Source organism: Mesoplodon densirostris, chromosome 9 (assembly GCF_025265405.1).
Source record: "Mesoplodon densirostris isolate mMesDen1 chromosome 9, mMesDen1 primary haplotype, whole genome shotgun sequence".
Lineage (NCBI taxonomy): Eukaryota > Metazoa > Chordata > Mammalia > Artiodactyla > Ziphiidae > Mesoplodon > Mesoplodon densirostris.
In genome coordinates this window covers 87,972,433-87,988,306 of record NC_082669.1, presented here as the reverse complement: position 1 = coordinate 87,988,306, position 15,874 = coordinate 87,972,433, and positions in this window count along the sequence as shown.

The window sequence follows — 15,874 nt, the reverse complement described above, 5'->3', positions numbered from 1 at the left end:
CGGTAGAGAACAATGCAACCTGAGGTTTACTCTTGTCTATCCCACCGCTCGTTCTCCACTTGTGTCTGCTCTGCTGATGGTGATGGGCAGCGAAGGGATGTTTGCTCACAGACGGCTTGAGCAATTGTGGTGGTGAGTTTCTAATGTTATTTCTTATTGTTCTTCACTGTATATTTGTCTGTTGGTGTCCTCAGATAGTCCAGTTTCAGGTTTTAACTGTTAACTAGCAGCCAGCCTTAATAAATGGCATATTAGGTTGGTTTCAAATTCAAAGCTGATACCACCACGTTAACCTTTCTGAAAATGGATGGTGTGTGTTGGGGGTGGGGGGTGGGGGTGGGGGTTCTTCATGTGCTCCAAACGTTAGTCTGCTATATCCCAGTGCAGTTATGATCTTGGCAAGGTGTCCTTATGCTTGGCCAGATTCCTTGTGAAGCAAGAGAGGGAGGGAGGGAAGACGAAGATGACTGCTTGCCAGCTGTCTTCTTTCTTTCCTTCCTTCTTGCCTGCCTGCCTTCCTCAAGTATTTAGTAGGCACATATAATGCAAATGATGTCAATACTTTAATAATAATATTTGAATACTATTAATATGTCTCTAAATTATCACTCTTACTAAAACATGCATCAATAATACTCAATATCATTATAGTAGTGCCATCATTACATTCATAGTCATTAAGTTCAGAAATGTATACAAAATGTGTGCTTACGATGCCAGCTATTTCAAAATGTATTAAGACCCATAAAAAATATCTTCCATACATTTTCTGCAATGCTAATAAAACTGTTGTTGCTCCAGAAGACTAACTTTCATACAACTCTCCAGGCTGAACCATGAAATCAGATATCAGTGAGAAGATGCAGCATCTGACTGTGATTTCTTTAAGGTCTTAATAGATCTGAGAAAGATCCCTAGGTTTCAGCAATGTAAGATTACTAGGATCCTACAGTGAACAAGGAAAGTTTGACTATCATCCACTACATATGATACCTGTATAATTTCAGAAGTGTTGGAAGAAGGACTAGTAGAAAAAGATTCTGTCTACAAACCAGACCAATGTCCTCAAATCTAGAATTGTCTCAATCTGAAGTTAAGAAACCAACAATTCAGTCCACTGAACCACAGAAGCCCCTCTCCATGATCTACAATCAACTTGTGAGCAAGTGTGCCCCTATAAATTAGGCATCTATGAATAAAATCCTTCATTATCTACTTTTCTATCAAAACACCAAGAAAACCAGTTTGCAATTTATCACAAGAAATACTGTGAAAAGATTTAATGGAAGCTTGGATTTATAGTTCATATACCAATTTTAGAAAAAATATAGATATACTAGATGATGATACAAAAGCAAAAAAATAAAAACAATCTTGATGCAGAGAATTCAGGAAGTGGTGTTAATTGCTATATTGAGGAGAAAATATTAAGGAACATATCATGTTTGGGGAACAGTGAGAAGATTGCCAAACAGATCCTGAAAATAGCTGGACTTCCTAGGTTAGTATCTCACAGATGCCTCATGCTCAATATACATAAAATTGAATTCAATATCTTTAACATCTGGCCTTCCTTTTAAAACAAACACACAAATACACACACACATATATATAAGTAAAAGGAAAATAGATTGGGTGTTTTGTTCTCTTTATATTTTGTTTATTTTTTAATCATGGTGCAACTCCCATTATCCACTTTCCCAGGCCAGAAGCCTGAAGATTCTTTTAAACTTTTGTCCCTCTGTCAATGTCTAATATTCATCAAGATATTCATTCATTCATTCATCAAGGCTCTTCCTTCTCCATCCTTTTGCACTGACTCTTCTTTGCTTCAGATTCTCATTAAGTCTTGCTCTAGGTTGTGGTTCTAATACAGCAACTGATCTCCCTCTCCCTCTCCTTCTCTCCCTCCATTGTAGTCCCATCAATAAATTTGTCAAACTTCTGCCAGAACAATCCTTTTTAAAATATCTAAATATCAAATATCATTCCCTCTTTAATAGTTTGTATTGCTCTCAGGATAAAATGAAAGCTCCTTATCGTGGCATATAATACCCCCTAGAAATGTGCCATTTCTCTAAACATAAAATGTGCCTCATGTTTCAGACATGCTAAATTTATTAAAGTTTCTCAAATGTATCATATTCTTGAACACTTCCATAACTTTCCTCCACCTGGAATCATCTTATTCCCTTTTCACCTGGTTGGCTACTTGAATAGAAGGAAAAAGATGTTCCATGATATCATCTCTTAACTGAATAAATATTCCTTTAGCACCCTGTAAATTTTTAAATCAAACTTGTTATAAATGTTCTTTTAATTTCCAATGCCCGTATTACATACAGAATAAAAAGATTAGTAAGACACAGTGCCTAATTTCAAGGAGCTCGTATTCATTTGGGGGAAATGTTTAAATGGCTAAACAAAGAGTATATAAGGACACAGCATCTTTTATTACTGGTTTTCTCTGTACCAATTTTTATTAAACCTAACTTCTAAATCTCTTAAAAGCAACCTGTCCTTCAACAAGTCTGTGTCAATATCCTCTCAAGTGACCACCCAAACTTATCTCATATCCCTTTAATGCATTATCAACACTGCTGGCAGACTGATGTTTCTAAAATATAGATTGGCTTCTATAACTTTCCAGCTTAAAAGCTTTCAGTGGCACCATGTCGTCTATGGGATAAAATTCAAACTTGGTGACACCATCTTCACAGCCTGCTAAAATCTGACTCTAAATTACCTTTCATGCTTTATCTCCTACAAATCCTACTTGGTTCTAGCAACAGCAAATCATATCATTCTTTGAACCGACCATGGCTTCTAACATCTCTTGCTTCTGCATGTTATTCTTTTTTTCTTAAATACCATTTCCACTTGGAGAATCAATACTAACAAATTACATTTTCCTCTCCAGTTTTCCTTGACTTTCCTCTCCCTGATATCATTACTCATTACTCTATGACCACAAATACCAACTAAATACTCATGCAATAGCACTGTTATCTTGTATTTTCATTTTAGAATACATACTCCTCTATTAGACTGGAAATTTCTCAAATGCACAGACTCTGTTTATTCATCTTTGTGCTTCCAAGGGCTAAACAACATAGAACAGTTTATAAGGGATTAATACATGTTTGTGAAATGAACAAATGAAAAAAGAATGAATTATACACATATTCATACAAACTTTTATCCATATTTACATTTTTATATTGAAATATATTTTTCATCCATATTATACACACACAAATACGTATTATACATACAAATGAGTGTATTGTACGTATGTGCCCAGTTTAAACAATAAGAACACTCATGTATTCACCAATAGGAAACGGGTACTTTGGTTTAAAAATGTTATATGGCATGCCATGATGTAAAGTTGATACTCTATAAACCCTCAGATGGTGGTAGTACTGGCAAAGGCACTGGGGTGGGAAAGGTAAATGCATATCCAGACTAGAAGCCAATTCCAAAAAGGATGGACTATTGTCCCCAAACAGTTTGGACAAGGTTGATGTAATCAATCCAGGACCAAGTGGTTGATGGGTCTCATTAGTTGACTTTGCTCTACTGAGTGCACCATGTTCCCCTCAGATATTGGTAGGTGAGCATTCAGCAGGGGCAGTAGCTAGATCTGACACAGAGAAAGAGAAACCCTGCTGTTAGACTATTCTCTTAATGGGCTCATCGCTCGAGAAGTGGGGTGGCTAAGAATAAATTTGGGCTAATATCCTTAAGAGGAGTCCCCTTATCTCTCCTGTTGTTAAGGGTCTCATTTAGGCTGGATGCTCATAGGTAGTTAATAATGCGAGACAGATTTTCATGCTTTTTGCCCACACCCGTGATCCATCCATGGATCACGGGTGTGGGCAAAAACTCTTCTGCAGAGTTCTTATTGTTTCCTTGCTGAAATCTTCCGCAGAGTTCTTATTGTTTCCTTGTTGAACTCTTCTGCAGAGTTCTTATTGTTTCCTTGCTGAAATCCCAATCTTGCTCTTTGCAGGCCCCTGACCAACCAGCCTAGCTATTTGTGAATGTTCAAGTGTCTGTTTATATAAAAGTAGATATCTAATTACATGTTGCTCACAGCTATTCACACTGAAAGAATTTCTTCCTAACATTGTGGTTAAAGCCATCTTTGAGTTTGTGGTAACATGGAAGTTCAGTTTCATTTGCAGCAGCACATCAAGTTAGTTTCCTCACTAAAGAAACCACCATGAAGCTACAGGTATGAGCTAAGGGAGAAGCATTGCTTCTAGAGAGTAAGTGAAACAATTTATACTTCTTCATGTAAATTACTGTTGCTTCTGAACCTGCTAAGGCCCAAATCTAAATACAACATTTCAAATACACACTAAATTTTATTGCACACGTTCTATCTCATTGGTAGAGATCTGCTCTGGCTACACAGTCAACAGATGTTCCGCCTATAAGCATTCAATTTCTACTGGGTTCTTTAGCAAAAAAGGATCTGGTTTTTAGACAGCACATGGTCCTCTAGTGCAGATGCCATGACCCTTGAGATACATGCAACAACTTTATCTATCCTTGATACTTCCGCCACCACTGAATGTAAGAGTCATGTGGCCCAAGCAGTAGGTCAGTTTGCACTGCAATAGAACAGTAGTTCCAACTGTGAAAGACCCACTAAGTCCTGTGACTCTATCTATCTTAGTGGTAGGATGTGTGAGGAATAATAGCTTGTCCTTTATCTCAGAAAGTAAATGCTCATTGATGTGGCAGGCCTGTGGTTTTCTAGGAGTATATTTACCACTTCTGGGATGCATGTAACTTAGTAGGGTATCTAGAAAACTTATTGAACACCAGGTACAATTAGCATGATAAAATCAATCTGGTGAACCATTGTGATGCCCCTTAAAATTACAAGAGATGCCTAAGGCCTCAGAAGAGTATAATGTAGTAGGAGCAAGATAGTTACCCTAGTCCTGGTACAAAATTGTGAATGGATATTTGTTCCCTTCCCTCAATAAAATGTATTACTTTGATACTCCATTGATGGAGATTGAAGAAAATGCATCTACCATATCAATAGCGATATCCAAATATCAGAATTTATGTTCTTTTCTAGAAACACGTCCAGCAAAACAGTTTCAAATAAACTGTTTTATAGTACATAGGTTCATAGTTATCCACTGTCACCTATCATAGTTTAACTGAGTTTTGAAAGGGCCATAGAGGTGGACTGATGGAGGATGCTGGTGCATTTTGTTGGTCTTTTTTTCCATAATAGCTTTCTCTCAGCAGGTCAGGAACTAACCAGATTCTAAATATAATCAATCCTAGTGTTGCATTTTTTTTGAAGAATATTTTATAACTTTGATAAAATATTTTTTTCTTTTTACATACAATCCTTTAACAAATCATTTGTTTAACTTTTAAACGGCTGTACTGAAGTATAATTTAAGCACAATAAAATTTACCCACTTTAAGTGTGCAATTCAATTAATTTTTTTTGGTAAATGTAAAGAGGTTTCCAATGAATTAGTGTTCTCATCTCCAGGCCTAGCCAAACACTAATCTACATTTGCATCTCTAGATTTGCCTTTTCTGAATAATTAACAAAATTATTCACGTGATTTTATACCGAGGACTTATTTTAATGAAGATTTTCTAAATTGAGACTCATAATTTTAAACATTCATATGTCTCTAATTTGTCCATCAGGTATAGAACTGAGCATCAAGACTCACAGAAACTTCAAGTTTGCAGAGGTACTATAAAAAGGTCTCATTATATGAATTAAACCCCGTAAGAGTTTAGATCACTGTGCTTTAGAGAGTTTACCACGTGCTTGTTTTTGTCATCAGTTATATATATACTATGTTGCTTTGATAATGAGTGCTAAACTCAGAAGTTCTCAACTGTTATTTTCTTCCCCATCGATTTTTTAATCTCAAGGTGACCCAGTCTGATGTATGCCTATACCTGTTATACAAGGTTCCCAATATATCCTAGCAGGCAATACTAAAGGTAATAAAAGTTGCAAGTCATCTATCTAAAACTACCTGGATAATGAAAGCTCATTTCAAGGAGGTGAATAGATAAGATATTGATTCTGGTGAAAGACAATGTATGCTCAACTCATGGTCTGGTAATAGAGGGAATGGAATTAGAGAGGCTAGCTGTCATCACAAATAACCTGAATCTCCTCATGAACCAAGATGGTTTCTAAATGTGTAGAAGTTTCAACTTGGAGGAACTTGAAAAATGCAGCACTTTCAAGTAAAGCAGAATGAATGTAGAAGAGGATTTCATTATTTAATTATAATCCAGTCACCTGATGTAGCTCTTCAATTAAGATTAGCCCAAATTACTATTCTGTATCACTTATTAAACTGAGGAAACTTCTCTTTCTGCATTATTTTGTTAAAGAGGAGTTGGATTTTTTGTTTGTTTTATTTTTAGCACCTTATGTCCCCAGGCAGTGTTCTAAGTTAGGGTCTCAGTATTGAATAATGAATGAAATAGAAAAAGCACCCGAGGTTACAGAACTTATATTCAAGTGGAAGGGAAAAAACAAATCAAATAAAAAGCTATCGTACAATATGATTGCCAGTAGTTTAAAAAAAATGCTGCACAGGAAAAATAACACTGTAAGGTGAGAGTTTTAGGAAAGTAGGGATACTTTTTTGGGTAGGGTTGCCAGGGAAGGCCTGTATAAAGATGATATTTGAGCAGAGAACTAAGTAAAGTGAAATACAGCCATATGACTATCTGGACGTGAGCTTTCTAACCTGAGGGGAAGTCAGGTGTAAATCTTCAGGAGAAAATGTGATAAGCACATTTTGTGGAGGAGGGGAGGGAAGTCCAGGACATCTGAACAAGAAAATGAAAAGTCAGACATGAGGACACAGAGTCACCCAGGTCAACTAGGTCCTTATGGGGAACCTTGATAAGAACAATGGATGTTGTTCTAAATATGGCTGAGACACCATGCAGAGATTTTTAGGTAGAAGAATGACAGTCATTTTAAAAAGAAATAGTCTAGCTATGAAGAGGAGTTGGAAAAAAAAAAAGGAATCAGAGACTGCTTGATAGAGTTTTGGACTAGTTCAAACAAGAGATAAAAATGGCTCGGACTGGAATTTTAGTGATTACAGTTGAGATAACGTCACATTTGCTGAATAATTCAAAAATAAACTATAAAAAATTCCCTTACATATTAGATATAGCATTTGAGAGAAAAATCAAAAATGATTACAATATTTTAGTATGAGCAATTCATGGACTGGTAGTCCCATATACTTCAAAAAGACTGGGCAGTGAAAAAGATTCATGGAGATGATATGGGAATCAAAACTTTGGACTTGGATATGTTAGGTCTGAAATGCATATTAGATATCCAGGGGAAAATACATGTGTCAGGAAATGGGATAGTCACAAGACAGTGAGAGAAAGGATGAGTTTCTAAATAAATGTTTGCGTGTCATCAGTACAGAGAGGATTTTTAAAACCATAGGTCTGGATAAAATCACCAAATAGGAAAAAAAAAAAAAAAAGTACATGGAACCTTGGGACATCATGGCATTTCAAAGGCAGACACAGGAAGAGAGGAAGCAAAAGCAGCATTGATCTCTAGGAGTTATCACTACCAGAATCCAAGGAACAAAACGGTTTTAAGAATGAGAGCAAGATCAACAGTGCTAACTGCTCTGAAAGTTCAATTAAACAAGAATTAACTGCTAGAACATACAAGCTGAAATCTCAGTGGGGGAACACAAATATTTATTTCTCATCCACACAGAAACTATATGTACATTAGCAGAAGGCAGAAACAGTGGGGGCTTGGCTTGTTCCATACAGCCATTTGCATACCAGGCTTCTTCTGGTTCCAGAAAGAATAATTACAGTAGTAGAAGCGGGTCACTTTTTGGTAGAGAGACAGAGCCAATCTTTGGTAATCTGGGAAGAAAGGAGCTAGAAGTAAATGTCCCTACCTCGTTCTCTTCCCTCCCTCTGATCTCTCGCTGATCCTTCCATTGATTAAATTCAACTGGAAGGTAAGAGTCAAGGAAGGCATTGATGTAGAGCATAAATGTAAGAAATGTGGAAAGTGACTGAGAGTGTATTTGATGGGGCAAATATAAGATATCAATACACCACTGTTTTAATTGCTAGAAATATGTAAGAAATACTGGTATGTGGCTATTTGTTTTCCTTTTGTACAAGCTGCTTGGATATTCTTACATACAACATACACTATAGGAATTTAGAGTCAGCTTTTCAATGTGCACATAAAAAAACTCTGTGGTATCATTATAATTGGAGTTTCTTTATATTTATAGAGTAATTCATGAATAATTGATACTTTAAGATACTGAGCCCTCACATCCATCGACTTTACTTCATTATTTATTTAGGTCCTCTTTTATAGCATTCAACAGTATTTTATAACTTCCTACCTAGAAATGTTGCACAGTCTTTCCTAGATTACTTTCTATATATCCTATAGGTTTGTTTTGCTTTTAAGAGAAATATTTTTCAAACTATTTCTTCCCGTTGGTTATTGTTGATACATATTATCACTATGGCTTTCATATATTTCTCATGTCTGACAGAATGGTGTTATTAGTAAGTCCTTTGTACATATTTCATCCCTTCTTCCAAAATATTTTTTCAAAAAAAAGTCTGCCGTTAGTAAAATGTTTTTACTTTGTTTTATATTTTCTACTATCACTTAACTTGAACAAGTTCTTTGTCCCACTTTCATTTCACGCGACTTTGTACTCTCTGACTTAGAGCTGTACATTTAGTTTCGAAACATTTTATGAGGTTAAGCAAGTTCTAATTTCTTGTTTACTATGTGCTTCTTTTGTTTGTGTCAATGAATAAGTGTTAAATTTTAAAGTGAGGATTTCACTTTAAGATATTATTTTCTTCTTTATAGTTTGATGTGGTAAATCTTTCTGTGTGAGATTGATTTATGAACTTACCTATTTTACCTTCTTTGTGTTGCTTAGTTGTTTGTTATATTATTCTCATGAAATGACATACAATTTTTCCTAATTACAAATGTTAGATTTTGAAGCTCTGCAGCTTCACAGGCTCTTTGAATTGTTAACATCAATACAATCACCTGCATGATTGTCAAAGCTTCTTATACATTAATTTTTGTGAGGAAAAGCAGAATTGGTGAAATAGTTAAATTTTCACTTCCTTTAGTGGATATGGTTGTAGCCAGGTATAATATCTAATCTTCATTAAAAATGGAGAATAAGTAAAATTGGATATATTTTTAAATGTATTTTTTTCTCAATTTTCCTCATTCCCTCCTTCATTTGAACTGGTAAAGTTTTATACATCCTACTCTCTCTCACCACGCCTTTTTCCCTATTTATTTTTTAAACTACAGCTTTTATTTACGTTCCTTCAGTGATTACTCTTATATATGTATGTCCATATCTGTATCTACATAAGATGTGGAATTAAATTAAAATGATACATTAAAGTCTGACTTCTGGTTCTGGATTTAAGTCAGAGGCATCATCATGAATTCTCATCGTATGTTATTGGGGAGTATTAACACATATACAGAAACAAATATAAATGTGTATATATTCATGGGTTACTACATACATTTCCTACTTCTCTCCACTAAGAGGGCCCATAAATAGTGTCACTCCAGTACCCAGATCTTGGTTTCGATATTCCATTTACCAGTAAAAGGAGCCAGAGCTCACTGGATAAGTGGTTAATTCCAAAGCTTGGGCAGGGAAAATACAGTATGATCTTCGGGTATGTTGGAATGCCAGAGGGAGCTCACAGTTTATGCTTTTGTATAGTTAAAAAAATTAAAGAAAAATTTTAATTAATTTTACAATTTAACTCAGTTTTGAGGTATTTTATGAAAGTGATAAAACAGACAAAATTTGGTTAACTTCTACAGAGTCTGTAAAAGTTTCCAGAACATTACAATGCAGGTGTATACAATCATGCCAATCAATTCTCTCAGGCTTACTTCCCCTGTATTGCTACCTCTTTTACCAATTGATTCCTTAACTCCCTTAAGTCTAATTGTAATGACAGTCCTTAAAATTTCTGGAAACGTGAGTCCTCTTTTAATTAATATATGCTCATCATGTAGCCTCTCTCACCACTCGACGTTAAGTTACACTGTGCTTAGAACAGGACCTTCAGAAAAATGGTCATGTGTTGAACATGCTGATTTCATTTATTATAAGTCACTAATAATCCTTTTTCATTTGTCACAATGCTGATATTCCTTTCTTTTTTGCAATTGAGGTGCTAAAAGTTTGAATGACTTTCAAGCCTAAATGTCATGTTATAAAAACATTAACAAAAGGCAACAGTGGAGTGTGGGAAGGGGAATGGAGAGGGGGGAGTTGGGATAAAATATTGTGGGAAAAGCCCTAAGGAAGTTGTCAAGAAAGGTTAAGTTAAAGAACACCCTGAGACAGAGCCTAATGAGGTAAGTTGATAGTACCTGGTTTATATCTGTGAGTAAGTAACCAAAGGAGGCCATTTGTGTAAAATTATCACACAGAAATGTTGCCCCATTCATCACCCTAAAATAACGCCCTCACTACCTAAGTTTCTAAAATTTCACCACTGACTCTCAAATATTCCTTCCTTTCAGAATTATTGGTTAAATGGAGGATAACAACATAAGCTTTTAGAAGTATGAGGTTTATCACAATAGCCAGAATGCCCATCATCAAAAACTCTACAAATAGGGGCTTCCCTGGTGGCGCAGTGGTTGAGAGTCCGCCTGCCGATGTGGGGGACACGGGTTCATGCCCCGGTCCGGGAAGATCCCACATGCTGCGGAACGGCTGGGCCCGTGAGCCATGGCCGCTGAGCCTGCGCGTCCAGAGCCTGTGCTCCACAACGGGAGAGGCCACAACAGTGAGAGCAGTGTGTACCGCAAAAAAAAAAAAAAAAAAGAAAAAAGAAAAAAAAGGAACTCTACAAATAATAAATGCTGGAGAGGGTGTAGAGGAAAGGGAACACTCCTACACTGTTGGTGGGAACGTAAATTGATACAGCCACTATGGAGAACAGTATGGAGGTTCCTTAAAAAACTACAAATAGAACTACCATATGACCCAGCAATCCCACTACTGGGCATATACCCTGAGAAAACCGTAATTCAAAGAGTAATGTACCACAATGTTTATTGCATCTCTATTTACAATAGCCAGGACATGGAAGCAACCTAAGTGTCCATTAACAGATGAATGGATAAAGAAGATGTGGCACATATATACAATGGAATATTACTCAGCCATAAAAAGAAACAAAATTCAGTTATTTGTAGTGAGGTGGATGGACCTAGAGTCTGTCATACAGAGTGAAGTAAGTCAGAAAGAGAAAAACAAATACTGTATGCTAACACATATATATGGAAGCTAAAAAACAAACAAACAAACAAATGTTCATGAAGAACCTAGGGGCAAGACAGGAATAAAGATGCAGACCTACTAGAGAATGGCCTTGAGGATACGGGGAGGGGGAGGGGGAAGGGTAAGCTGGGACGAAGTGAGAGAGTAGCACTGACATATATACACTACCAAATGTAAAATAGATAGCTAGTGGGAAGCAGCCGCATAGCACAGGGAGATCAGCTCCGTGCTTTGTGACCACCTAGAGGGGTGGGATAGGGAGGGTGGGATAGGGAGGGTGGGAGGGAGGGAGACGCAAGAAGGAAGAGATATGGGGATATATGTATAACTGATTCACTTTGTTATAAAGCAGAAACTAACACATCATTGTAAAGCAATTATACTCCAATAAAGATGTTAAAAAAAAAAAAGAGTCTATCTGCTCTGTGACGACCTAGATAGGTGAGATGCAGGGAGGTGGGAGGGAGGTACACGAGGGAGGGGATATAGGTACACATATAGCTGATTCACTTCATTGTACAGTGGAAACTAGCACAACATTGTAAAGCAATTTTACGCAAAAAAAAAAAAGTCTATCTGACCTATACATGACTTCTGCACATCTATTCCAAAGCTGGAAATGTGTTCCTTAAGGAAATCCAGCAAAATTGGTTTACTGAATCAAATAATTCATCCAGGAAATATGTGCATAAACCTTCTGAATATAAGTTGTTACAAAAGCTGTTACAAAATAAATCAAATAATGCACTTAAATTAAATAGTAGAAAAATGAGGCAGTCTGTGACTCTATGTATTCATTGATATTTTGTGCTGCTAAGAATTTGAAAGCATTTAATGAATAAATATGTGAACTATCTGACCTGCTTTTGCACCTGAATTGCAATATGAATAAAAAACACTTTTGGTTTATAGATGCAAAATACACATTCAGAAAAAAGAGATTATAGATAAAATACTAGAAAGAAACAGATAATCTTTAAATAACAATTATTTATAATTCTAAGATTTTGGGGAAATAAAATTTTAGGGCAATTTAGATTTCTACAGGCTGCTTACAAGCTTAAAGCAAATTCTTAATGCTATTGATTTTACCAGAAATGGATATACATCTGTAGTGCCATATTTATATGTAAGAAAATCTAAACTTTTAAAATATTCTCACTGTATTTTTAAATATTTAAAATTAGAATTTCAGTATGTGGTTTAAGAAATATTAGGGAATTATTTTTAAATATCTATTGAAGCACCACATTCAAAGATTAGTTAGCAATAAAGTCTTTGGTAAACCTAAGTAAACAAAGTAAAATGGAAAAGGCATTAGTTTTTCCATAAGAAATATTTTAAAAAGCAATTGGATTACTGTGATAATATCTAAATAAATTTTGGCATTTTACATTGTTTCTGTAGTGTAGTAAACCCCTCCTAAAGTTCAAAGACATCATTTTTAATATTATTATATGACTAGAGATATTTATAGCCCACAGAAAGTATATTTCTGTCTTTATAAAAACTAAAAATTATATCAACTTTCTAGTTTGGATTTATTAATTATTTTCACCTATAATATAATAAAATATATTTTCTTTGAATTCTTAACATGGTAGAGTTATATTTACTGAATTCAGCATACATACTGGGCAACTTTTCCTCACCAACATGATACTGAACTTTTCTGATTATGATACTACATTGGGTAGAAAACGATACAAGAAGTCTGGATTATAGTTTTGACCAAATACAAACTGTTTCTTTGAATAGAAGACATACTTCCTTTTATAACTGGAAAATAAACCTCTAACTTCCATCCATTTTATAACACAAATTATTCAGCAAATGGTGAATTGGATAAAAGAATACAGATAGACTGTGCGTCTGAAAATGGAGTATCTTAATTTCATACATAGTAAAATAATTGTTTCACTTACTACAAACGATTATTTTAACATAAGAAACCAACTACATAAAATTTTGGTACTGTGTCTCTATTAGTCATTGAAATAATCTTCACAAGTTTAGTTTTCTTCAAAAGTTAAAATAGATATACTCAACATGGACATATAAGACCTACTTTTCTATATAATTAATATACAAAACAATCTGTATTACAATGTTCATGTAGGCAATCTTTACATAATCTGGGATTTACTGATAAATTATATGAGGCCATTAAAATATGTATGTATATTTGAACCTCATTATTTTTGCTTGCATTTAATTATGCTTTGATTTTATGTTCTCTGCATATGAAATAGTCATGGGGGTAAAAACTCATTACAAAGCTTATTTTAAGGATATTATGAATGAGTGCATTTGACTATTCTGTATGTCCTAAAGTTTTGAGTTAAATATTTAGCCATATTTAATAACTATGTAATATTGTATCCAAATTTCATTTTGATCCTATTATACAGTAAATGCTGTTGGAAGTCACCTAAAGATTTGTTTTAAATTATATGGCATATAGGTAAATATGCTGATATATACATATATATGTATATGTATACATATATACGTATACATATATATGTATATTGTTTTTATATCAAAAGCACAAATTTATCTGGACCGCTTCACATGGGATTAATACCAAGTCAAAGGTTAGAAAACATCTGCCTACCACATTCCCTGGTCCACCATCTTGACATTTTGTTCCTCTACACATTGAATATCACACAGCTCTCCCGAGGTAACAGCATAGGAGTGATACTCTACTTGATCCCATTTTTCAACAACACAGACATCACAGTATCTGCTGACAATATGACAAATAAGGAAAAGCAATAGCTAAGCAAGGTTCAGGGCTGTGAAACCCAATAAACAGATGGAATAAAAAAAACGGTAGAAATAAGTAACAAATAGACGAGGAGGAATTATATAGGTTTCAGATAAACAAAATGCTTTGCTGAAATCAATAGTATAAAGCCATGAAGAATACAGAAATCAAGTTTTACTCTCATTTTCATTCTGAAAACAAACAAAGCTGGCAAAACTGAACAGCTGCCCAAGAACTTCTATTTTCTCATTTCTTCTTAAAATTACTGTATCAAAAGCCATGGCAACTGTATTTAGCTACCTCTCTTTCTTCCTAAAAAAAGTCTGATCCAATCCCATCAAACCTTTCTTTCAATCTCATTCATTCACCATCAGAGGCACAATCATCCCAGGTGACTCCAATTTTCAGGAATGGTGAACCCCACATTGTTCATTATATCTCTTTATTTGATCCCAGCTCCCAACTTTCCCACTTCTCCTTTCTCTTTCAACAAGCCCTCTGGAATCCAAAGTCTGTCTTATCAAACTCCCACACTATATTTTCAAAAATGTCCACACTCTGTATTCCTTCTCTTTATCTTCTTATTCCAAGGGGCACCTGGCTTTACACTGAGCATATAATGTTCCTTTGCAGTCCACTGAAATGTAGGCTGAAGGAAACTGCTTTTTTACCCTCCAACCCTCTCAGGATTTAGAGAGGTTTTATATAGTACATGGCATTCTTGCTCCCCGTCCCCCTTTTTTTTTTCCTACTTTAAGACATTGTTTTTCATCTCCTTCAAAAAAACTCAGGTCTTTGAAAACATGTCGCTATCTCCAGCCAATGTGCCTTCTCTGGCTACCACTTCTGTCACCTTTTTTGGTTACATCAATGTCCATGTAAATGATGAATTCAAAACACTGCTCTTTCAGTTTCTTGGTTTTCTTAGTTCAAATAAATTTTCCTCAGTCTAATTTCACTTACCTACTCAGTTTTTATTAGGCTGAATTTATCTTCAGCAACAGCAGCACTACCCCTTAAATTGTACTTTTTGATATTCCCATTTTCTAACCTCCATCTCTTACCCTTCCAGTTCACTTACCCCAATGTGCCCATGCCAACAGTTGTTCAACCTCTCTCAACCTGCCAATCCATCACCACATGGTAACCACATCCTTGCAAATATCCCTAACTTCCTTGCCTATCTCTTCTACTACTGCATTTGCTGGCAAAAATACCAAACCTGTTTGATCCAAACTGCAGACTTACTCCCTGTTTATAACCAAGCAACTAAGCATTTCTGGAGAAAATCAAACCACCATTACTGACGGGCTTGCTTTAAATCTGTAGCCACCAATCTTAAATAGGCACTAAACACTGACGATCACAATGTGTTACACATAAATTGATTTTCCATTTTTGGATACAGCAATTTCCCATCTTTTCTCCTGAAAAGTCTAGTCTACAACTCAATCATACTTCATGGACAAAAAGTTCTCATTACATACAAGTGATTTTCTTGTTTCCACCACCAAATCTGTACCTACCTGTGCTGCCTTCCTTTCTGTTCTGTGAACACAGAAATATTTCTGCTCCTATTATGGATCATGGCTTTATTTACATGAAGGATCCCATCCTTTCCATCTAAAGAAAATCTTTCCTGTAATTCTCCCCATCTTTACCCTATCAGCAATTTCCTTCTATTCTATTGCAGTATTTTGTGGGT